A 26,532-nucleotide genomic window follows, 5' to 3' on the forward strand; every position below is an offset into this window, starting at 1 on the left:
CTCCCAGTGCGCTATTCTCGCTGCTGGAAAATGCTGTGTTCGGTTACTTTATAAAAAAAAGGAAGCCGTTTCTCCCGTGGCGCACTTTGTCAGATTTGACCCAAGTATAAACAGCTGTAATTCAGTCATATTTTGACATATCAAGGTTATTGTGGTAAGAAGATGATTAGATTGCATGCTCGTGATGACATTTCCAAAGTTTCGACTCCATACGGTAAACCGTCACAGAGTCAAGGCCTCACGTCCGCTTTGGCGTCCTCTTTGTCAAAATTGTTTGCGCGTTATTCGTGAACGATTTGGCTCATCGATAAACTTTTGATAACTTTTTGTCGGCATGGTCTGAAGATGATCTGTTGCAATGTTCATGAAAATCGGAGCAACAGCCTCGGACGAGTTCGAAAAAGTAGCAATTTCTTAAAATACAAATGACGTAAAAACCATCATGACGACAATGACGTCACAGGGTTCAATCGAATCGTCTGCATCCAAGGAATCCAATGATACCTCAATTAAGAAAAACGGTCTCACAGTTCAAAAGTGGTGGGCATAAACGCACCTCCAACTTTGACGCCTTGGTGGCGCTATAGAGCTTCAGGGATCAACATGAAACTTGGTGACGATAATCATGAGACCGTTCCAAATCAGTTTGCCAAATTTCAAAACTTCGCACCAATCGGTTCTATGGGCTGCCATAGACTCCTAGTCCTAAGCATAATAATAATAATAATCACAAAAACAATAGGTGCCACAACAATTGGCCCCTAAATAAAGCTGCAAGCAGCAATCAAAGGGGCCAAGCATCATTCAATATGGAAATTCAGTAGCTAAAGCAGCAAAGCAAAACTTTTCATAAAAACATTCATGTCATTTTGAGACAGAATGCGCTGGCTACATGTAGAAGCGTTGTATCTACAAAGCACATAAATCAACTTCTTCTTGACTATAAATCCCCTGACAATGAAACGTTATCGTTACCACTATGATTATACAGCTAGACAGCTGCTGTGGCATACCTGGCTTCGCTAAACAGATAAACCAGTGTCATGACATACTTGATGACTGTGGCTGGATTCGATCCTACGACCTTGCATTTCAAAGGAGCACGTCTTATCCCAGTGAGCTATTCTCGCTACTGGAAAATTCTGTGTTCAGTTACATTATAAAAAAAAGGAAGCCAATTCTCCCGTGGCGAGCTTTGTCAGATTTCACCCAAGTATAAACGGCTGTAATTCAGTCCTATTTTGACATATCAAGGTTATTGTGGTAAAAAGATGATTAGATTACATGCTCGTGATGACATTTCCAAAGTTTCGACTCCATACGGTAAACCGTCACAGAGTCAAGGCCTCACGTCCACTTTGGCATCCTCTTTGTCAAAATGGTTTGCGCATTATTCGTGAACGGTTTGACTCATTGATAACATTTTGATAACTTTTTGTCGGCATGGTCTGAAGATGATCTGTTGCAATTTTCATGAAAATCGGAGCAACGGCCTAGGACGAGTTCGAAAAAGTAGCAATTTCTTAAAATACAAATGACGTAAAAACCATCATGACGACAATGACGTCACAGGGTTCAATCGAATTGTCTGCATCCAAGGAATCCAATGATACCTCAATTAAGAAAAACGGTCTCACAGTTCAAAAGTTGTGGGCGTAAACGCATCTCCAACTTTGACTCCTTGGTGGCGCTATAGAGCTTCAGGGATCAACATGAAACTTGGTGACGATAATCAGGAGACCGTTCCAAATCAGTGTGCCAAATTTCAAAACTTTGCACCAATCGGTTCTATGGGCTGCCATAGACTCCTAGTCCTAAGTATAATAATAATAATAATAAAAATCACAAAAACAATAGGTGCCACAGCAGCTTCGCTGCTGCTTGGCCCCTAATAAAACCACCAATAACAATAGGTTTCCTCCTGACGGAGGAATCCTAATAATAAGAAAAGGTAGAAACACTTAAGTGGCTTCGCCGCTTCGCGGCTTGGCCACCATATATAGCTGCAAGCAGCAATGTGGTGGCCAAGCAGTCAAATGACCCATAAAACACTTTTGAAATCCTCAGAACAGGGTTCCGAGTGCATGAAGCAAGTTTGGTGTGAATCCATCAAAGATTTGCTGAGATACGACCCAACTTCCTGTTTGCTGGATTAATGGCACATTTTGACTGCCTGTACCGGGCAAACGGTTCTGAAAATCAAAAAATCATGTGAAGCCCTTTGTGAGGCTTGGTCTGAAGATACTCTCTGCCAAATTTTGTGAAGATTGGACAACATATGTAGGAGAAGTAAAGAAAAAACGTTTTTCAATGAATTAAAAATGGCGGCCGGATCAATTCGGCTATTATCACAAGTTATCATGTATCACACACGGGATGTCCCAACATATCATGTCAAAAGGAATATCAAAGGAATCAGAATCCATGGACTTACACATTCTTCTTTTTAGTCAGAGATGGACTTACATGTTCCACTTATCACAGGACTTGTGTTCATTTTCTAAATGAGAAATCTTACATGCTCAACTTCTTAATGAGAAATGTCCAACTTTTTATTTAGAAAGCATTAACAACATGTTGGCTTGACTTTTTAAAATCTTTTTATTAGGTATTACAGGTTTCTTCTCCTTCTTCATAAAGTTCATAAAATTCATAGATAAATATAAATATTGGGCTTGACTTTTTAATGAGAAATCTGGGGCTGTTTCTTTTTTACAAGTCTGTCAACATTTGGGGTGATTGAATTGATTCAACGTTCAGTTTGTTTCTGCTTTTGTTCAAGCAGAAAGTCACTCTGCTAAATGACTAAATGTAAACGTAAATGTTAAGCAGTGTGAGAGCACAAAATCCAACTTTGCATTAAAAAGTGGTGCTGAAAGGCAAAAGAACTCTGATTGCATTTGCCTGAAAGGCAAAAGGACTCTGATTGCATGGTGAGCAAGGGTAGAATACTCGTGCGCAACACTGCACCAAAACTGAGGGAGAGTCAACTCTAAGAACTTCTTTGGTAGGCTATGATCACATGATAGGTCCACCAGTTGAGATTCCTCTTCTGATGATAAAGTCACCGTCTCCACGTCAATTCCAAAAGATTCCCTTATCCAATATTTGTCCGGCACCTTCTGCTCTGGAAAATAATCACAAAAGCGCACGTGCAGCTTTTCCAAATGTGCTCGCTCCGATCTGTAAGTAGGCCTATCCGTCAGGTTTACTACCTCTTGACTCACGTTCGTGAACAAGTCCAATCTGTCGCTGGAAACATGCTTGGTCCACAGACTCAACTTTTTCTTGAAGGAGTCGATGTTGTCCATCTGTTCAAATCTGTTCTGCCCCCTGCTTGTAATGACACATTCAAAGTGTTCAAATGATCAAAAATGTCGGCAAGATATGAGAGACGTGCAATTCGTTTCAGAGTTCGTAAACTCTGGATAACACTTTGCCCCTGGATAACCAGCGGACCTCGGCATGATACAGCAATTGTTTGTGATCGCTCCCCATCTCTTTGCAGAAGGCTTGGAAACACCTTGCATTCTTTGCGCTATGCTTGATGTAATTCACAACTTTCACAACCTCTTTCAATATTCCTTGAAGCTCCGGTACTATGTCTTTAGCAGATAATGTTTCCCCATGTAAAAAGCAGTGATTCCACGTAGCGTTTGGTGCAGCTACATCCAAAATTCTTTTGACAATACCTGAATGTTTTCTTGTCATCGAGGCTGCCCCATCCATTGTCACACCAACACACTTTGACCAGGAGAGCCCCACTGAGTTTAGGTATGTGGCCATTGCAGAAAAAATCTCTGCTGCAGTTGTTGATGTTGGTAAATCTGCATTAAATAAGAACTGCTCTTCAACGTCACCATTCTGCACATACCGCACATAAACCAAGAGAATGGCACGGCTTGTCACTTCTGTGGATTCATCCAGTTGTAAGGCGAAATAGTCACAAACGCAGAGACGTTCAGTGAGGTGCTGCTCAACATCTATGAAGTGTCGTTTGACAGGGGAATTGTCTTTTTTTTGCTCCTTCGCTTTGCTTGGAATTTTGCTCCTTCTTTTTCACCTATGTGTGCAGTGCACATATCGATGGCACAGGGGAGGATAAGCTCTTCTGCAACCGTATGGGCCTTTTTGCATTTAGCTAGCCGTTAGGTACCAGATAGGATGCACGTAGTGCTGGCTCCTGAATAATGATGGCACGTTCAAATGTTTTTGGGGATGCCTCAAGGTTTTGGCTCATACGATTGAAAAAATCAAAATCTTTGTCTTTGTAATTGGCACAGGATTTTCTAATGGACAGAAGGAGCATGGCTAATGGATAAAAAGGTTAACATTTAGAATTTGTCTCGCGACCCTTTCAGAAACTCCCAAATGTTGAGAACCGCTGATTTAGATGGTGGTTAGCTCAAGCTCACCCCAGAAAAGTATCGATAGTGGTATCGATAAAGACTCGGATCGTTAAGCATTCTTGAAAATGGTATCGATAAATATAAATACAATTTAATGATCCCCATCCCTCGTTAAAAAAGGGCGTGTTCAGGGGGGGGATACGATGCTGATTCACGTAGGCTACGCACACTTGTGGGTAATCTGTGATTTATAAAGGGAACATTTCTTACAGCGTATGCACCGTTTCATGAGTCAGAATTTTGGAATGGATTGGATTTATTATCATCAACAGACTGCAGACATTACGTTTAACCACAAGGTGGTTTACGTATACATGGGAGTAAAAATAGGCCCTGAACTTTGATCCAGACCGGCCCACCAGAACTGGCCCCGTATACGCCACCACAGCTGCCCTGCCAATGCATCCACATTCTGTGTTTGATGTGATTCTAGTTCGGGAGTTGGATAGTAAATGTGCGAGCGCACATAATGCGTGAGCCACATTTTTTGGCCTTTATTTGAGCGCAAAATAGTTTTTGAGCTTTGTGTAAAATAAACATAGCCGTTTTACAATTGATAAAACCTTGTCTAGTGAAGGTGATGTCTTTTTGTCAAAAAATTTCAGCCCCACCCTTACGTTTCTTAGCCTGGTTTCCATCGTTATTCTTCTCCCGGTGCTCCCGATGGCCAGTCCGCTACTGCGGGGCAAATCATATTATTTTTAATTCTCGTAATGTCAAGGGGTGCTGCAGCATCCTTAGCACCCCTATTTCCCGCGGCCATGGGTATTCCCTCTCCACTGAAATCCAAAACTCAGCCAGTGTCTTGGCTGAGAACGCTGCCTTTAACGTTCGGTCGCTTGACAGTTCAACTAATGCGTCCTCCTGGTCGTATGTCAAATGGTTTGCCGTACTTACAGTGAATGGAAAATCAAAAGGCTGAAGTTTTTTTTATTTGCATGCATGTTTGCATGTTGCATGTTTATTTAACTACTATTTTGAACTTTGGCAACAATATGCTATTTCTAATTGTTTTAAAATGTTCCTTGATTTTCTGGAAATCCACTGTTCTAAGGGTTCACCACCTAGCCTGGCTCTGCTCTCCTAAGTACTCGCTGCTCAATTTTCATTTTGCTTCTGTACTAGGTCTGGCCATGAGGTACGTAAGTCAGATGTCTCCGGTTAATTTTCTACCGGCCAATCAGCAAACAGAGGTAGTGGCTGAGAACGATGACGTTGATGTCGTGCGCTAGTTTGTGTTGTTATTCCGTAATGGCGGCGGAGAAAGATGCGAGCGAAGCCATTCGGTCCGTTGTGGCAACGCTGCCGAATCTCCATAAACTAAAGCCGGAGCAAGAACAAGTTTCGCTGAGTTTTGTTGGTGGCCATGATGTTGAGGCCCTCTTCCTTACGGGGTTCGGGAACATTTTTATTTTCCAGCTGTGGCAGCTAGCTCTCTTACAGTAGTGGTGAAGGAATTGGCTAAAGTAAGGCGAACGCTAGCGATTGGTTATGGCAGATCAGTGTGGCTCTAGGCAGATCCAATAGTTTTCAACTTCGACAGACTACCTGCCTACAAGGAAGTCAATGCTTGTCAATGTAGCGAGCCCAGACTCTCTGTACAAATGAAATGTACGAGAGTCTGGTTCGGACCAGGCTATTCACCACCTTCAAAACCCTACACAATGTTATCCAGCATGTCAAACATTTTGCGTGGAACAGTTTTTTCAGTATAGTACATGTTTATTCATATAAAATTGTGATGTGTTAACTTTAACAATTAGACACAACATGCCAGTTTTACATAGGCCCAAACCAAATAAAATGAGAGGCTGTATTCATTTTCATTAATATTCATGTTAGACACATTCTATGAATACAAAGAAATAATCCAGGCTGAAAGCACCCATTTCAGCACTAAGTGATTAGTCTCTAAATTAATTTCAATAATGGACATTATATTAACCGACATTGTAAGATTTTTTGGTAACTTAGTCGGTCAGTTAGGTTACCAGGCACATGACATCTCAGAGGCTGCATCACTGTTGCGTCGTGTACGAATGGAGTTCCAGCCATTCTCTGAGTGGGCATCATCTGCAAGCTGAAGCCGGGCCCAAAGAGTGCCATCCCTGGATCCCTGCTTCCTTCCCCACATACGAGCTTTTGGGTTCGTCTGTAGAAGCAATATCACATATTTGAAAACTCATGAAACAACACACAATTAAAGATGCAGTCTCAAGTGGGTGTGAAAATATCTTTTTTATTTTTCTTGTGTTCTGTCTGGGTCCATGTACCTGGTGGCCATTGTTTTTTCAATTTTGTAACCCATGTTGACAAACTCAAAATAGGGCCGTAATATTGTTTTGTCACTTTAGTAACCCTAACACACATTCAAGTTTAACTGCTTGGGTTTGGTTGTTTTGTTTTTGGGGGAATAATGAAATAACCAGATAACACAAATGGTATAACGACCCATTAATCGTTGTTTTGATTATTCCATATCCTTTATGCTGGTATCTGCAAAAAAATGAAAAATAGGCTCGTATATCGTTTTGTACATTTCCGATATCAGAACTGGATTATGGGGAAATACTCGGTTGTTTTTTTAATATTTTGGAATAACGGAATAACCATACAACACAAATGGTATAACGAGCCATTTACTCGTTTGTTTGATTGGCCATTAAACATTAAAACAGACCTATTGGCCAACTACAATTGTAAATCTCTTATGACTTCTGCTCCAATTGGGCCTTGATGCAATACCATCTAATATTTTCTGCAACATTTTTGGGGACTTTCCATACCAACACCAGTTACAGTCAGCCCCACACTGGAGCCCCGTCTTGTAATGTTTCTAATATATATTAAACTTGGGTTTATCAATGATTATTGTTTATTAACTAAGTAGCAACTAGCAAACTCGGGCAACATGTGCATCCAGCTTGGTGTGTGTCTTCTACTAAAGAACCTGCTCTGTGTCGTCAAGATAGTAGGCCTACAGATCACAGGTTAAAAAAAAATAGATAGTCGTTGCTGTCCTCTGGTGTTCCGAAATAATAACACCTCCAATCATTGCACATCTCTCTCCCCCCCCTCTCTCTTTTTCATAGTGCCAATGTGCATAATACGGCCAATTGTACACACATGACTGCCTTGCCTCTTCCTCCTCCAATCTCATTGTCAAATTGTGCTTGACAATTGACAATTGTGACAATTGTGCTTGTCAGTGCTCGGTCTCATTAACAACAACAATGAGAATGCCTATAGGAATGAGGTGCAACATCAACGTCATGGTGCTACTGCAATAACCTGGTCTTGAACATCAAAAAGACCAAGGAGATTGTTGTAGATTTTCGAAAATTGGACACTCTCTATTGGCGCAGTGGAAGTAGAGATGGTGCCCAACTTTAAGTTCCTGGGGGTGACCATGACTGAAGATCTGTCCTGGGGTACTCACATTGCCTTAGCTGTGAGAAAGGCCCAACAACGCCTATACAATATGAGGAAACTGAGGAGCGCCAAAATCCCGAAACCACTGATGGCAAACTTTTACACCTGTGCCATCAGCAGCGTTTTAACATATGGATTCTTAGTGTGGTTCTCCAGCTGCACTAAGGCTGAACAGCAGGCACTCCCAACAGGTGGTAAAAACTGTAGGGATAATCATTGGGACGACTCCCCCCGAGATCAGTACCGTCTACGCCACCCGCTGTCTGAGTAGAGTGCACAACATCCTGCGGGACTGTCACCACCCAGCTCACCATCTGTTCCACCTGCTGCCCTCAGGTAGAAGGTACAGGTCCATACAGGCCAGAACATCAAGACTGACCAACAGTCTGTATCCTCAGGCTGTGAGGCTTCTGAACAGTGCCCCCTCCCCTTTTCTGCCTCCCTCTCATGGACAGTAACCACACCCACCAATACCATGACAATGAACTGGACTTTGCATTGTTGCACAAATTACAAAATACTCCACATTTCTTGACTGTACCGCCCTTGTTAATGTTCCTGTTATGTTGTCTATGCTGTTAAAGCCCTTCACAATGCTGCTAATGACTGAAGATTGTTACTGTTGAGAACACGCGTCTTGATTGTGCTAAGGTTTAAACAGAGGTTATTAATGAGAAGTTTATTGGAGGGATGTTGCACCTTTGTATTGTACTTTCTACGTCAAAACTATGCAGTGTTTGAATGCTCTAAACATAATTTCGTTGTTTTTCTATGACAATGACAAATAAATATTGAATTTAATTGAAAACAACGATTAATGGCTCATTATACCATTTGTTTTATATGGTTATTTCATTAATCCCCCAAAAAACAAAACAGGCAAAAACAAGCCCGGTAACACTTTACTATAAGGGCGCATTAATGAACGTTCATTGATGCTTTAATTAATGCATGAATCATCATAAGTTAATACATAACTCACAAGGTAGGCTATTGAATTATGCATTGATCTTTAACACATCCTTTGTTAATAGGGAGTCACATATGATTTACTATTAATTAAATCCGGAATCATGGATCAATTCCTATCGATATTAACACATGAACTGATACGTGAGTTAACTACTTCAGTGAAACATGTTAACTAATACTGTTAGTTAACTGTGTGAACTAAAACCCTGAGTTAACAGGGTAAACTAATGGTAATACCGTTAACTCGTGTGTTAATTACCACAATGGCTGTTTAGCAGAGAGTCAACAGACAAAGCATGGTACCATCCACACCTTTCTCCTACCCCTGACAAGGGAAGGGTCTTTCCCCCTTTGTCCTTATCTCCCAGAGCAGGAGTTTCAAAGCCCTGACCCACATGGTCTCACAGTATCAGACAAAGGATTATAAGGAAGAACTTTCTTTTGTGGATTGACAAACATATTCTCAAGGACTACATGGCTCATGGACACTAATTCATTGACAGTAGTCGATGTGTTATAATGTGTGTTTTTCTCATTTACCTAGAACATTGTTTAATTGATGTTTGATCATAACTCCCTTTCAGATATAGTTAAATCAGTAAATCTCTGTATCAAAATAATTGTATCATACTAACAAAACCAGTTATGAACGTTGTATAGTTATATTCTGAAGTTTAAGCATTCCATGGACATTTGAGATAACGGAACTCAAAGCTATCAGCCACTTCACACCTCTGGGCAGATCCCAGGACGACGCCCAGGTGGAAGTAACTGACCAATGAGAGAGGTCACCTTCACACGGATAACCCCCTGTTCTTTGGAGTATAAAACCCCCAAACGTACAATCACCCCCGCTTGTTCGTAGGATTAACCTGAGATGAACGCGTCACTCTCTAACCTATTCCTCTTACCCAGGACAATCACTGAGCGCCCGGAACTTTGACGAGAGATTCCGTTTTCTATTAGTTGGACATATCGAACCATTGACTCCGTCCTTCAAACCGACAAAAGTAACCGCGATTTGCAATATTTCTTACTTGTGACACGTGATGGAATTGTTGATGTTTGATTGTATTTTACAAATTATTTAACTTAACCATCGTTAGGTCAGTTGCCATTGATCGTCCATTGTTACTATAGAAGCCTCTTCCTCTCTACCTCTTCCTCACTCTCTCTCCCCTCCCCCTCCACACGTGCTCTACGCAGCCATTGTGTAGTGCACTCTCATTAGAATTAAGGCCTACTGTACTACTTTAGCCCAACTAACACGTAACTTATCTGGTACGTGTTCACTATAATTACATTCTCTTAAACAAATAATTGTGTATAATACTCGCTTATCTCTCACGTTATATGATCTGCTGTACTTTCATAGAATTCACTACTTAAAATTAGACTGATTATTACGAGTGCTATTATTCAATATTATTAAATAAGGTTCCTCTGCTCCTTTCACAAATCAGAGGTGGTGCCCCCAAGAACTACTATACTTTACTATAAACTAAGTATTGCTAATCTTAAACGTGCAAACCACGCTACAGCTGCATCCATGGATTGAGACGGTACTTAATCATTTGTTAATAGTCATGTGCCTCCCCAGGGAAAGTCATAACATAATGATACATTCACAAATCATTTTGTAATGATCAACCAATTATTCACGAAATCAAATACGTTTTTTCAGGGAGACAACATTTAAATAAACACTATTTTTAGTTGGAATCCTGCTTTACAGTCAAAATTACTTATTTGACGAATTGATGACTACTATGCAGGGGCGCCATATAGGGGGGGGGAAAGCTAGGACGATTCTAAGGGCCCCTGACTGACAGGGGCCCCAAAAAATAGAAAAATGTATAGAAATCATCAAAAAATATAAATATATATTTTAATTTTCATGGGGCCCAAAATTCCTGACGGTGCCCCTGCTACCATGCCTTTGCAAATCTTTTTATTTCACTCGGACAACACATTCAAGGCCACCTTTTGATTAAGTAAACTCAAAGTTTCAATCAGATCTTCTGTAGAACATGCCTGGCTGCAACAAATCCTGGAGTCTGGACCGATTCATGACGGTGAACTTCTATCTTCAAATGTTAACTTTCCACTATCCCCTAAGCTCAGCATTAACTTGAAAAGGGTGAAAGCTGACAGAGAAGAATTTACACTTTGAAGGGTAAAGACAAACTACATAGAGCTGACTGCCCTCCTCAACTCATACAAACTTAACAATGCCCCCCCCCATTATAGTTAGAGCTATACTAGCTAGCTAGTCAGCCAGGCTAGCTGACAGGCTAACCTCTCCATTTAGAGACGCTGAGGTGATTGAAATTATAAAAAACAGTAGTTACTAAAATGATTGGTAAATACTGATTATAACAGTACAATACAAGTATTTGTTTTATTCAATAATTATTCATTAGTAGGCTATGCAGTGGCATAGCTACATCTCTGACGTTGATAACAAACCAAACCGTTTAAAAATCGGTTGAAAATTGAGCAAGTTATGGTTATTTAAAAAGTACATGTAGCACCAACTCAATGTTGTGGGTGAACGAGTTCACTGTAACAAGATGGCCGCCATGTGCAGACGTTCTAGACTCCGCCTTAAAACATCTAGCCTTTATATATATCTATGGTTCTACCCAGAGCCATATACTTTTTTTTTTCTATGGCTCTGGTTCTACCCATATTAGACATTTTCTGGAACAGAGGACAAGCACAAAAGGGAACATCAGCAAATCGCTGATTTACCTGAGCTGAATGAGAACAAGGAGAAAGGATTTGATAATCTACAGTTGCCTGCCTTTATTGTAGCAAGTTTTACAAATAGTTGCACACATTGTTGACGGTTGTTTGTAGAGTTTATTTCTGTTATTTTATGCTCATGGCATGACGAACGTCATTATAGGCAAATATAATTTGTTATAATATCGTGGCATGTTACGGCATCATTTTAGATTGTCGACATGTTATTCTGGAGCAAAGACGAAGATGTATAAATCATGTCTGATAACCACAATATTGTTATGGTCGTTATATTCTTAGAACATTATGTCAGTTAACACCACAACAATGGCATTAACAATAAGATAGTAATAGTAAGCATCACTCATCATCATTATAATAGTCACATATGTAGGCTTAATTTAGCTTGCTTTACAGAGCTAGAACAACAACGGAGCCAGATATTCAAGTTTACAGTTTCTTCCTGTTAAAAGACAGACAGTCCGTCTGTCGAATCAGGAGGGTCCGTCTTCTGTTAGATAGGCCCTACCTTTTCCGTCTGAAGTTAATGTTGTTGTGTTTTCCTATTTGCGGTTGTGTTTTCCAATTTGCCGTTGCGTTTCCTATTTGCCGTTGTGTTTTCCTATTTGCCGTTTGTGTTTTCCTATTTGCCGTTGTGTTTTCCTATTTGCCGTTGCGTTTTCCTATTCGCCGTTGCGTTTTCCTATTCGCCGTTGTGTTTCCTATTTGCGGTTGTGTTTTCCTATTTGCGGTTGTGTTTTCCTATTTGCCGTTGCGTTTTCCTATTTGCCGTTGTGTTTTCCTATTTGCCGCAGTGTTTTCCTATTTGCCGTTGTGTTTTCCTATTTGCCGTTGTGTTTTCCTATTCGCCGTTGTGTTTTACTATTTGCTGTTGTGTTTTTATTTGCCGTTGTGTTTTGCTATTTGCCGTTGTGTTTTGCACCTCAGGGCCACCTTAGCTTTTTGATCTGACTTGTACCACATTCTGACAGTTTTCTGCAATGCCTTAGCTCCAGCTCACAAGCTCGCGACTAGTTGTCGCAAAGTATGACGTGTACAGTAGTGATGGGAAGTTCGGTTCATTTTACTGATTCGGTTCTTTGAATATCGTTCAGTAAAATGAACAAATCTTTTTTCGAGTCATTCGTTCATTTCAACGGGGGGGGGGGGGGGGGGGGGGGGGGGGGGGGGGGGGGGGTATACGTCCACTGCAAACACGTATCATATTCTCATGTAGGTTAGTGCATGACGTGCACCAGTAGATACTGTTTCCAAAGAAATTCCTGCATTAAAATATTGTATCATGACAGTTTGTATGATTTGGTCATTTATTATCACACTAGCATTTAATCATCACGGCAAACAATTATATTGCACTAAACTGTAAGTGTAAATGTAAAGTGAAAATAACAAAACCAGTCAGTATTATGACTTGAGCGAATATCATTCACGTCCTACTAAAACAGCTGCCACGCGAAAGGGAATGAGGAAACTGTTTCCTCTACTGAAAAATACAATGCGGGTCACGGGAAAAAAGGATCCAAAGACTCGTAGAAAGACCGAGTCGGGAAATTAATGAATCGTTTGTTTCCTCTAGCTACCAGTACAGAGCCTATGCAGGTCACGTGAAAAATGATCCAAAGAATCGTACCCGAAGACCGAGTTGGGAAATGACCGAAACATTTCTGTTTACTTGGACGAGCCTATGCAACAGTCCCGATGCGCGGCAACGAGAAAATGAACGAATCACTCTTTGAGAGGACTCGTTACTCCCGAGTTCTTGTAAGGATTCGTTCAAAATGAACGAATCGTTCACGAACGACACATCACTAGTGTACAGCTAGTTGCAAGCATTTACAAGTTTTGGAGCTAGCTAGACAATTATATTCAATTTCATCTGGAAAAATAAGACACATTATATAAGAATGACTGTTCTTATGGATTCCTATGAAAATGGTGGACTAAATGTATTGGATTTTTGTACTTTAAATAATACTTTTAAAGGCCACAAGACAGGAAGACATCTTAATTTTATTTTCGCTGGAAATGCGCCAACACAACCTCTCAAAGTTTTGCATGTCTGCGCCAAACATTTCAGCCACCACTGTTTCCTTAACTTGAGCCAATACAAAGTTGGCCTTGCTGACCGTCTGAAATTAAATTCTGGATCAGTACACCTTGGTCCAGCTACAAACCTCGGACAAGGAAGTCAACTAATACTATATCATTTGTTGCTTACTATATGGTTACCTAGCTTGCGACCCTTCTGGCTGTAACATTAGCTATGTAGCTATCAGCTGAGGTACTGTCGCTAATGTAAAGGTAGATAGCATCAAGTATGTGTGTGAATACACATTCTGTAACGCTGTGTTGTACGCTTTGTTATTATGTGGATAACGTTCTGCTATTGGTGTTATGGCGCGATATCCGCCTTTTCCCACATTGAAATGACTGAGTGTGCAGCTCTGCAAACCAGGGTTATCATATGAGAATGGGCAAATTTGAGCCATCTTACAGCAACGGGTCTACGAGCCATTGCGATACATCCACTGTAAACATTAGCGCATGGTGCTGCCTCTCTCCTCCTCATTTAGCATTTAAAGCTACAGACACAGAAACAGCGCGTTCTGAGGAAAGCTCATTGTGGGACTACTCGTAGTGGCTATAATTCTGTACCAAGGCTGAATTTCGGGAAAGAGAGTTCAGATACAGTATTAGGGGACCACTAAGGCCTATACAAAAGCATCCAAAAACAGCATTTCATGTGACCTTTAAGATAAATTGGCTGAAATAATTTTTTGGAAACCCCTCTTCATTTTGGAATATGATATCTCTCCATGTGTTGTCTTTCATATATAAACACAATTTTCCTCCTCACAACTATTTGATCTGGAATAAAAAAAACATTTTATACAAACACAACTTTCTATTTTTGGAAAATTGGGTCTGTAATAATATCTTGCTGGTAGATCAATTATTTAATGAGAAGGGTCGTCCTTTCACTTATGAAAAGTTTCTTGCTAAATACAGGATTCCAGTGACACCTGGGGATTATGCAAAAGTCTTTGGAGCAATACCCACTGGTATTTATATGCTCTGTATTTCTCAGCCAAGGGTTACACTCCAACGTCGGCCCGTTGTGTATAATCTTGTTACAGACTCCCCTATAGGCAAAACCTGCTTTTCCAATATTGGTAGAAATAATAATAGATCTATTCGAACTTTGTTTCAGAGAGATATAACTACGATGTTATTCCTTACTGGAATCGTTTTGTCAATGATATTGTTTGGAAGAACGTCTGGCTTTTACCTGATTTATTGTGTCACAAATAAAGTAAAGGAAATTTCATTTAAACGTATCCATGAATGTTGTCCGGCAAAAAGCTATATTAAGAAAAGATTTAAGAAAAACATTGATGTTGTTTGCACTTTTTGTAATGAATGTGGAGAAACGGTTGTGCATTTATTCTGGCATTGTCCAATTGCAAAATAATTTGGCAAAAACTTTGTAAGTTTATTACAGAAAATATTGAGGCTGATTTTGGTTTATTTTGGAAGGATGTATCGTTTGGGCTATTATATTCCAGGAAAAACGTCAGCCATGATGGATTTTCCTGTACAGTGATAATTTGGGAAAACATTCAAAATTCCTCTTCTCTTGAACCAAAGGTCTAATTGACTTGAAATTTGGTACATATATGTATCATTGACATATTTTTTTTTTTTTACTTAAGGCAATTGACTCAAGTACAAAATGGCTGAAAGGGGTGTATTTATGTAAATGTCCACATTAACTCAATATGTTTGTGTCACTAAATCAAATGTCATTTTGAATGATGGTTTTTCAAACCTAATAGGCTTTAAAGTGACATCACTCTGACGTACCGTACACAATTTCACCTTGGTATGTCAAAATATGATTGAATTAGAGCTGTTTCAACTTTCGCTTACCACAGGAGAAACAGCTAACTTTTTTTATACAGTAACTGAACGTGACAATATTCAACCCTAAGATTAGCTCACTGGGCTGGGTCGGCAACCTGCAAAGTATAAGGTCGCAGGATCGAATCCAGCCACAGTTGTTTAGCCCGTCTTAAATTTGAATATCTGTTTAGTTGAACAGGATTACATCGTTCTGAAGTACCATGTGCAATTTTACCTTGATATGTCAAAAGATCATTGAATTCCAGCTGTTTAAACTTGGGCCGAATCAAACAATCCGTGCTACAGGAGAAACGTCTTCCTTTTTTTGTACAGTAACTGACCACATATCCTCATTCTTGAGGGTAGCTCAATGGGTTGAAACAGTGTCCTATAAAGTGCAAGGTCACAGGTTTGAATCAAGGCACAGTCTTTTGGCCTGTCATCATTTTGATTACTTGTTTAGTTAAACAGGCAGACATCCTTCTGAAATACCATGCGCAATTTCATGTAATTTCACCTTGAAATGTCAACCGTTTCTTAACCTTTGTCCCAAAGCTGACCAAAAACTAATACTCATATCACGCAGTCGGAGCACAGCTAGATAATCAGCGTCGGCACACTTGGGTACCCAGCATGCAGTGCGACATGGAAAATAGTTTGGTTACAAAAGCCGTGCCAGGGATTTCAGTTGTTGTATTCGTTCAGTTGGATGTTTGTAATGTTATTGTTGGTTAGTTAATATAATCTTGTTGGTCACCCTGATTGTGCATGTTGTGTAGTTTAATCTCACCAGAGAGTCGGCTGCTGACCTGTCACAGGCTATTCTCGCAAGGAGTTGAATATGTGCTCTGCCCTAGCCCAGTTGCCCACATGACTAATGTTAGTTGTGCATTGACTGAGAGTCTGGAAAGAGATCAACTCAAGAAGAGTTTCAATAGTGTATGGAAAGTTAATAATCAGCCCTTAATAATCATAAAATCTCAGCGGTTGGTGTGTAGCAGAGAGGCTCGAGACACTGACATGTAACCTTATGATCATGAGTTCAAATCCCCGTTCAGCCTATTGTTGTTGGCCAAACATGAAGTAGTTTTGCTCTCTTGTTGTCCAAGTTTCGATCTTCTACAGTGTACTAGGGATGGGCGAACGATGCCTTATGAAGCTTTGGTGGTTTCTTCCGGATTGTGCCGGCCCTAAGAGCCGAACTATCGGCGCATTGAAAATGAACAGCATCATCTAGCAGCCGTTTAAACTGGCTGAAAGAGGCGTAGTGGTTGTCTCCGACGGTAGACTACCCTACGTTATTTAATATTTTAATTAAGGCTACATGTGTTCATTTTGATCTGATATTAGTGCTCACACATTAAAATGTTGTGATACATCTGTAGGCCGTTAGAATTATAACATTTTCTCACAGTTAAAGTAAAAGAATATCGTACGAGGGTCCCGCACTGGGGCGCGAACTCGGGAGCCCAGATTCGCATCATCAGTATTTTGTCGTATAACGCTTTAACCAACTACACTACCGAAAAAGCTGTTACTTGTCGATGCGGGTGGACGGTATTTATACGATATGGTCTTCATATCAATTAAACTAGGTAACACTGATTTTTTTGTGATATGTAGGTCTTGTGATATGTAGGACTGAACTGGGGGGACTTTTTTTTTTACAAATTATTATTGCTGTTGACAATGTTGACGAATCGTCAACATTTATTTTCTGGGCACTGTATAGACATACCTAGTCCTATCATGTTACATTTTATTTCAATAAAATAACACAACACAAGTGCACGGATTTATAATTATTACTAAACGGATTTGGCTAAATAATAATGACTGATGGAATAAACTCGAGCGATGCCTGGTGCTGCTTCTCTGACGACTGTGAGATTTGTCTTACCAAGAAGCGGTGGCTTCGTTCCTTCTATGGCTCTGCTTCAGAAGAGCGGAAAAACTTCGAACCAGTTTGTGACATTTGGAGCATTGAACGTCATCTATCACGTGGTTTCGTAATTTGATACAAGCTCCAAAACACTTATTCGAAACTGTGCGTATTGGTTTTGAGACACAAGCATCGATGCGTCAGTGCCATCCGTCCCATCCCTACAGTGCACATGTTTATAATATTTTGCCATTTTGCGGAGGAACCCGCATCGCTGCTTGCAGCTATATTTCTTATTATTCTTGTAATTTATCTCATGAACACATTGGTAAAAAGTTTATAAATTTGGCATATTGATACATGCCACAACTACGGCCCAAACACAGACTGGCCCACATCAGACCATAGGGGGCGCCACAGGCAACGCCCAAATGTCGACTTTTCAGAATGATTGCATTTCCACCCCATTGCTCCAATTCTTTTGAAAATTGGTGTGCATGCCTCATATTTCATGAGGAACAAAAAAGCTTCAAGGACCCATAAAGTCCACCACGATGGATTGTCCTGTACAGTGATAAATTGGGAAAACCTTCAAAATAGATCTCCTCCTACAAAAAAGGTCAAATTGACTTGAGATTTTGTACAGATATGTATCATTGACACATTTAAAATTTTTACCTAAGACAGTTGAATCAAATACAACATTTGTGTAAATGTCCACATTGCCTCAATAAGTTTGTGTCACTAAATCAAATGTCATTTTGAATGATGGTTTTTCAAACCTAATAGGCTTTAAGATGACACCACCCTGAAGTACCCTGCAAAGTTTCACCTTGATATGTGAAAATATTAGGGCTGTCCCCGACTAAGATTTTCTTTGGTCGACCAACAATCGACTAAAAGGTCTGAAAATCGACTAATCAAACTTTAAAATGCTTAAAAAATAAATAAAAAAACTAACATTTTCGCAATCTCACTCAACGACTGCTGGACATTGCAGATTCAGCCACTAATAGCCTACTAATAAGACTCGTATCACCAGTCCTGTTGTAACCGAATGCCGATGGTATTTAGTATCTCTTACAATGTACTACAAATTAAAAATATTGTTTGTTTAACATGCAAATCATCAAAGCGCGCTTATCACTGCCTGAAAACTTGCAGCATGCGAACTTAAGTAGAAGCTGAGTGGGGAACGTTGCAACATAGACAATTTTTGTTGTCTTGGCTGGAGAAGATGTCATTCGATTTGGATCCGTCCGTCCGTCATCTGCCGCTTGTCCGGGGATCGGGTCGCGGGGGCAGCAACCTAAGCAGGGAGGCCCAGACTTCCCTCTCCCCGGCCACTTCCACCAGCTCTTCCTGGGGGACCCCGAGGCGTTCCCAGGCCAGCCGAGAGACATAGTCCCTCCAGCGTGTCCCGGGTCTTCCCCGGGGCCTCTTCCCAGTGGGATGTGCCCGGAACACCTCACCAGGGAGGCGTCCAGGAGGCATCCTAATCAGATGCCCAAGCCACCTCAGCTGGCTCCTCTTGCCGCGGAGGAGCAGCGGTTCTACTCTGAGCCCCTCCCGGATGACCGAGCTTCTCACCCTATCTCTAAGGGAGAGCCCGGACACCCTGCGGAGAAAGCTCATTTCGGCCGCTTGTATTCGCGATCTCGTTCTTTCGGTCACTACCCATAGTTCGTGACCATAGGTGAGGGTAGGAACGTAGATCGACTGGTAAATAGAGAGCTTCGCCTTTCGACTCAGCTCCTTCTTCACCACGACGGACCGATGCAGAGCCCGCATCACTGCGGACGCCGCACCGATCCGCCTGTCAACCTCGCGCTCCATTCTTCCCTCACTCGTGAACACAACCCCGAGATACTTGAACTCCTCCGCTTGGTTCAGGATCTCCTTCCCGACCCGGAGATGGCACTCCACCCTTTTCCGGTCGATTACCATGGCCTCAGATTTGGAGGTGCTGATTCGCATCCCAGCCGCTTCACATTCGGTTGCGAACCGCTCCAGTGAGAGCTGAAGGTCACGGCCCGATGAAGCCAACAGGACCACATCATCCGCAAAAAGCAGCGACCCGATCCTGAGGTCACCAAACCGGATCCCCTCAACACCCTGGCTGCGCCTAGAAATTCTGTCCATATAGGTAATGAACAGAATCGGTGACATAGGGCAGCCCTGGCGGAGTCCAACCCTCACCGAAAACAAGTTTGACTTACTACCGGCAATGCGGACCAAACTCTGGCACCGGTCGTACAGGGACCGGACAGCCCCGATCAGGGAATCCGGTACCCCGTACTCTCGCAGCACCCCCCACATGAGCCCCTGAGGGACACGGTCACACGCCTTTTCCAAATCCACAAAACATGTGTAGACTGGTTGGGCGAACTCCCATGTACCCTCCAGGACTCCGCGGAGGGTATAAAGCTGGTCCACTGTTCCACGGCCAGGACGAAAGCCACATTGCTCCTCCTGAATCCGAGGTTCGACAATCCGACGGACCCTCCTCTCCAGGACCCCTGAATAAACGTTCCCAGGGAGGCTGAGGAGTGTGATCCCCCTAAAGTTGGAGCACACCCTCCCGTCCCCCTTTTTAAAGAGGGGAACCACCACCCCGGTCTGCCAGTCCAGAGGCACTGTCCCCGATGTCCACGCGATGTTGCAGAGTCGTGTCAACCAAGACAGCCCTACAACATCCAGAGCCTTAAGGAACTCCGGGCGGACCTCATCCACCCCAGGGGCCCTGCCACCGCGGAGCTTTTCAACCACCTCGGCGACTTCAGCCCCAGAGATAGAAGGGCCCCCCCTCCACGTCGGAAAGCGTGTTGGTGGAATTAAGGAGGTCTTCGAAGTATTCCTTCCACCGAGCCATGACGTCCCCCGTCGAGGTCAGCAGCGCACCATCCCCACCGTATACAGTGTTGACAGAGCACTGCTTCCCCCTCCTGAGCCGCCGGATGGTGGTCCAGAACCTTTTTGAAGCCGTTCGGAAGTCATTCTCCATGGCCTCGCCGAACTCCTCCCATGCCCGGGTTTTTGCCTCTGCGACCGCCAAAGCCGCGTTCCGCTTGGCCTGCCGGTACACATCAGCTGCCTCTGGAGTCCTACCAGCCAATAAAGTCCGATAGGCCTCCTTCTTCAGCTTGACGGCATCCCTCACCTCCGGAGTCCACCACCGGGTCCGAGGGTTACCGCCGCGACATGCACCGACCGCCTTGCGGCCGCAGCTCCGGTCAGCCGCTTCAACAATGGAGGCCCGGAACATGGCCCATTCGGACTCAATGTCCCCGGCTCCCCCCGAGACATGATCGAAGCTCTCCCGGAGGTGGGAGTTGAAGCTCCTTCTGACAGAGGGTTCCGCCAGCCGTTCCCAGCAGACCCTCACATTACGTTTGGGCCTACCAGGCCTGACCGGCGTCCTCCCCCACCATCGAAGCCAACTCACCACCAGGTGGTGATCAGTTGACAGCTCCGCCCCTCTCCTCACCCGAGTGTCCAAGACATGCGGTCTCAAGTCCGACGACACGACTACAAAGTCGATCATCGAACTGAGACCTCGGGTGTCCTGGTGCCAGGTGCACATATGGACACCCTTATGCTTGAACATGGTGTTTGTTATGGACAAGCCGTGTCTAGCACAGAAGTCCAACAACAAAACACCACTCGGGTTCAAATCGGGGGGGCCGTTCCTCCCAATCACGCCCCTCCGGGTCTCACTGTCATTGCCCACATGAGCATTGAAGTCCCCCAGGAGGACGAGGGAATCCCCAGGAGGAGTGTTTTCCAGCACCCCCCCCAGACTCCAAAAAGGGTGGGTACTCTAAGCTGCCGTTTGGTGCATAAGCACAAACGACAGTGAGGACCCGTCCCCCCACCCGAAGGCGGAGGGAGGCTACCCTCTCGTCCACCGGGGTGAACCCCAATGTACAGGCGCCGAACCGAGGGGAAACCAGTATTCCCACCCCAGCTCGATGCCTCTCACCAAGGGCAACTCCAGAGTGGAAGAGAGTCCAGCCCCTCTCACGGAGACTAGTTCCGGAGCCTATGCTGTGCGTCGAGGCGAGGCCGACTATATCTAGCCGGAAACTTTTTACCTCGCGCACCAGCTCAGGCTCCATTCCCGCCAGCAAGGTGACGTTCCACGTCCCTAAAGCTAGCTTCTGCAGCCGAGGATCAGACCGCCAAGGCCCCCGCCTTCGGCCGCTGCCCGTCTCACACTGCACCCGACCCCCATGACCCCTCCTGCGGATGGTGAGCCCACTGAAAGAGGGTCCCACGTTGTCTCTTCGGGCTGTGCCCGACCGGGCCCCATGGGAGGCCCGGCCACCAGGCGCTCGCCATCGAGCCCCACCCCCTCCAGGGGGGGCCCTCGATTTTTTGTGATTCTTATAATGGACATATTAATTTTTCAACCCAAAACGTTAGCATGAGGTAAGTAGAAACTTACGTTTTTCAGGTGGTAGGCTACATCATATTCAACGTTGAACTATGAAAAATAAACCGTTGTTAGCAGAGTTTGCATTCAACGTTTTTCGAGTCACCTGGTACTTTGTAAATGTAAATGTACTTTAATGAAATGCTGCCATACCACAGATTTCTTTGCCATTTTGACTAATAACACCGACAAAGTAGGCTATGGCAGTTTGTAGTTCTGCAGCCAATTGTGCTCGTGCCGTGTGCAAAATACCAAAACAAAACAAAGCGCAGATTAACGAAAGGGAAAACAGTGACACCTTTTCTATACATTTTTTGAGTTGGTTTATTTGTCTTAAATAATATGATCTACAATTTCTGTTGAACATTTTGTTAATTCAGCAATGATGACACAAGCGGGAATCAGATCTCACACTGCCATATGGCAGCTTGACTAAAAAAATCTTAGTCGACCAAGAGCATATAAACCAGAAAATCGACTCGTCGATTAAGTGGGGACAGCCCTAGAAAATATGACTGAATTACAGCTGTTTGAGCTTACACCAAATCTGACAATGCTCGCCATTGTAGAAACATCTTATTTTATTATCCAGTTGATGACTGAACATGGCAGAGTCTAGATCTGGCAATGGCTCAATTGGATGTGATATTGTGCTGGTAATCGTAGAGTTGTAGGTTCAAAACCAGTCAAAGGCTAAACATTTCTTTTTTGACAGAATGGTTTCTAGTCTTCCGGTCAATCCTCCGGTTGTAAAACATAGCAATGAGTGTTTATTTGAGCCCATAACAACACTCCGATCATCTATTTAGCGAGACTGTGTAAACCACTGCAAAACAAGCCAGGTTTACAACAGTAGCTAGCTACTTGGAGTCTACGCATTGTAGTGTCAGATTCACAACCGAATTAGCTCGAATCAAGTATATTGATTGTTCAATCTGTTGCGCAAATTCATTTCAGGAACCAAAGTTGGGCTGCCACTAACGACTATTTTTCTATCGATTAATCTGTAGACTATTTTTCGATTAGTCGATTAATCGAAACGATTAATTTTCCTCCCAAATTTTATGTATTTTTCTTTGATTTTTTACCATTTCAGTAAATTTTATTTTGAAAACAACAAACTGTATGTCATTGACAAACAAACAAAGGCTTACAAATTAAAGTGCAAAACTGTAGATTTAAACTATCAACTCCAACGTTAATTAAAATATTTAGATAAGGTACATAACATATCCCAACATACACGAACACACACCCCTTTTAAACCAAAAAACCAAGGTGCTGGTTCTGGACTGGTGCTTATGCCAGTTTGGTAATGATTCGATAGCCAGGTAGTGTAAATTTACCACACACTATAGCCGGAGTAGGGCTAACGTCTTTAAATCACTTTATAAGCCTCCATTGTCCTAGCAACGCGTCATGGTTACGGTTAACAAGTTAGCTAAATAGCAAGAGAAAGGAAACTTACGGAGCCGGCGATTGTCATGGTAACGCTCATAAACAGTCATTGCGGTAATCTAATTCTGATGCGAAATAAAACATGTGGGAACACAGCCTGTTACACCTGAATCTGGACAATTTGATCATACCTTTGCCTTCTACTATCGAGGGATGGGAGGCCGACCTGAAAAAAGGCCTCAAATAACGTAAACAAGCAAATTTAGCTACTTTATTAACTCTGTTGCTACGGACGACGGGTGAAGCGATGAATAACCTGAAAAGCTCAAAGTTTAATCAGTAGCTAGCTACCTCCACAGCAATAAAGTTGGTCGCGTTTTAATAACGGAGGTGGGACACAACCTTGTCTACCTTAAAGCAGACAGAGCCTAGTCAAAGCCACAAAGTCCCACATCACCGGTCCTGGGTTTTAGTTTCATCGTCAGGTGAAATAGAAACGACTGGGTGCTCATGTGTTGCTGGACCAGGACACTACTAACCCACAAAAAATCCTATATGAACACTTGCATCCCACCTTTACTGGCAGTACTGCAACTAAATCTGTCGAGTTTGGTGGCCCTGAAGTGCAAATGACACCCCCTAATATGAGTACATCCCCCAAATGAAAATACTCCCCCCCAATACGAGTCAACTCCCCCCAAATCGGATGACTTGTTCACCTCCCCCCAATACAAAAACGCGCTCCCCCAAATGGAAAATGACATTACATTAACTCAAAAACACATTACATTAACTCTGAACAGAAAGGGTAGGTACTACACTTTAGCGCTGATTGGATGCAGTAGGTTAACTAACAAGAAATAATAAATTAATCGATAAAAGTACAAAATGCAATAGCCTGACAGAGTTACGTGCACCAGGACATTTATTTGGGTATCGAAGCATGTAGCATAGGCTACGTATGCAAAAGCATAAATTGCGTGTTAAACGTAAACATCGATAGCCAAACAACTAGTCCACGTAACTCTGTCATTATCATGAACTTAATCGTTTTGATTGGAAGGAAAGAGGAAACATTAATGTTTACAATTCAGAGTCATTACACTACTCTTTATTTTAATCAGGGTCATTCCTATGAAATAATCTTAGATCTGCTGTTAACGTTTCACAATATAAGTAGCCTATGCGCACGCTAAAAACGCAGTTGAAGGAAGCAGGACTTTTCAGAAGAAAAAACTAATAGTCCACTACAGAAGAATGAAATGCCACAATGACAGAGTAACGTGGACCAGGATAGTTTACATTTAGTCATTTAACAGACGCTCTTATCCAGAGCGACTTACAGTAAGTACAGGGACATTCCCCCGAGGCAAGTAGGGTGAAGTGCCTTGCCCAAGGACACAACGTCATTTGCCACGGCGGAGAATCGATCCGGCGACCTTCTGATTACTAGCCCGATACCCTCACCACTCAGCCATCTGACTCCTACATAGTTGTTTGGCTATCGATTTTTACATTTAACACGAAATACTTTTGCCTCAGTAGCCTACTATTTGTACATTCTTCGATAGCCAAACAAATGTTCTGGCGCACGTAACTCTGCCAGGCTATTGCATTTTGTACTTCTGTAACTGCATCCAATCAGCGCTAAAGTGTAGTACCTACCCTTTCCGTTCAGAATTAATGTAATGTGTTTTTGAGTTTTTGTATTGGGTGGGAGTTGACTCGTATTGGGGGGGAGTGTTTTCATTTGGGGGATGTACTCATATTAGGGGGTGTGGTTTGCACTTCAGGGCCACCGTAGTGGAGGTCTTTCGTAGCCCAAACACAAAGTAGGATGCGGATTTCCTCCGTCAGCTTTTTGTCCACAAAATGAAATGAGTACACATACGATAGTGTTTTGGGTGGTCTCTTTAAGGCTAGGTTTTTCAGCTACATTCTTTTGTAGTACTCATCTGTTGGCAGGCGATGGAAACTGTACCGTTTGTCACAAGAACAATTCCTTTTTGTTGTGGGTGTGTGTTCAACACACTGTCGTTGAAGCCACAGATTTAGCTAAATCTGGTTGTTAGCTGTAGTTAAGCCGCAAACAGCACAACAGGTAGCCTACCAGAGCTTCGCAATGACATTTTATAACAATAATAATAACAATCAAATGACAACATATGTTAAGAAACAAACCAGTTTTAGTTAAATTATAGTTGAAATTACTTTAGAAAGAATCACTGTTGATGGCTGGCTGGGACTAACGTATAGCAAACCGCAACTTCCGCTACTCACCGGAAGCTGCACCCATAATCATTTCTACAGTAGACCCCCTGAGAATAAGGTGGATAATGAATTGAAGCGTTTTTTGTATTTTTTATAATAAAAAATTATAAAGATTTGTCGATAATATTGATGTTGACGCATTTTCAGCGACGTCGACAAATTGCGGCAGCCCTAAACCAAAGCCAGGACAAATCGCCACTGATGCTAGGCATGTTTTGAAATTCCCTTACATGACAAGTTTTGGCACCACAAGCAACCTTTTTAAAGCACTACGAGTAAACTATTCTTTACAGCAGCACCCAGTCTTCCCGTTGTCCCGTTTTTACGTCCCATATATAAATAGGACAAAACTACAGCAGTTTGAACTTTAACCATATCTGACAATGAGTGCCATTGGAGAAATGTCTTATTTTCTGATACAAAAACTGATTGATCAAAGGTTTAAGTCTGTGAATGGCTTAGATGGATGAGACGCAGTGCTGACAAGTGAAGTGTGGTGGGTTCGATACCAGTCAGAGGTACAAACTTATTTTTTTATTCTGACAGAAATTACAGTTGCAAGTCTCCTGGTAAATCCCAGTGTAACTATCTATTATGTCAATTTTACAACATATTGCCATTTTCAAGGAGGAATCCCCCATTGCTGCTTGCAGCTATATTTAATCTTATTATGGCCAAGTATCATATTCATAGAAGCAAATTCATGGGAAGACAAATTGCCTTGAATGGATAGCTCAGACAGTATATTTTTTCAATAAAAAAAAAAAATTAACAAAAGGCAATTAAAACAGTAACAATATGTAGTAATTAAAATATATTTATGTCAAGTTTTATATCCCCAAGCATTAATTTTATTTATTTTAATTTGTATTGATACTTTTTTACTCTGAATGTAAATTATGTTTTTTTACTTTATGTATCTTGTAAACCCAAATGCATTTGACACTGTTGAAATTGCTAATAAAATATTAAATAGAAAATTAACAAAAAAAGAGTTTCTGAGCTAGGAACAAGCTTCTGCGTAAGACCAGACGAGTCGGTCTGGAAAGATGGCGCGGTCC

General features: G+C 42.2%; 1 protein-coding gene across 1 annotated transcript in view; it reads right to left on the bottom strand.

Moving 5' to 3' along the window:
- Window positions 1–6,110: 6,110 nt before the first annotated feature.
- prrc2b (proline-rich coiled-coil 2B) overlaps window positions 6,111–26,532 on the bottom strand; it is a 93,101-nt gene continuing 72,679 nt past the window's right edge. The window contains 1 exon segment of the mRNA XM_047018074.1: window positions 6,111–6,561. The gene's annotated coding sequence lies outside the window, so the exon portion shown is untranslated.

Source organism: Hypomesus transpacificus, unplaced genomic scaffold, assembly GCF_021917145.1.
Source record: "Hypomesus transpacificus isolate Combined female unplaced genomic scaffold, fHypTra1 scaffold_89, whole genome shotgun sequence".
NCBI classification, from domain to species: domain Eukaryota; kingdom Metazoa; phylum Chordata; class Actinopteri; order Osmeriformes; family Osmeridae; genus Hypomesus; species Hypomesus transpacificus.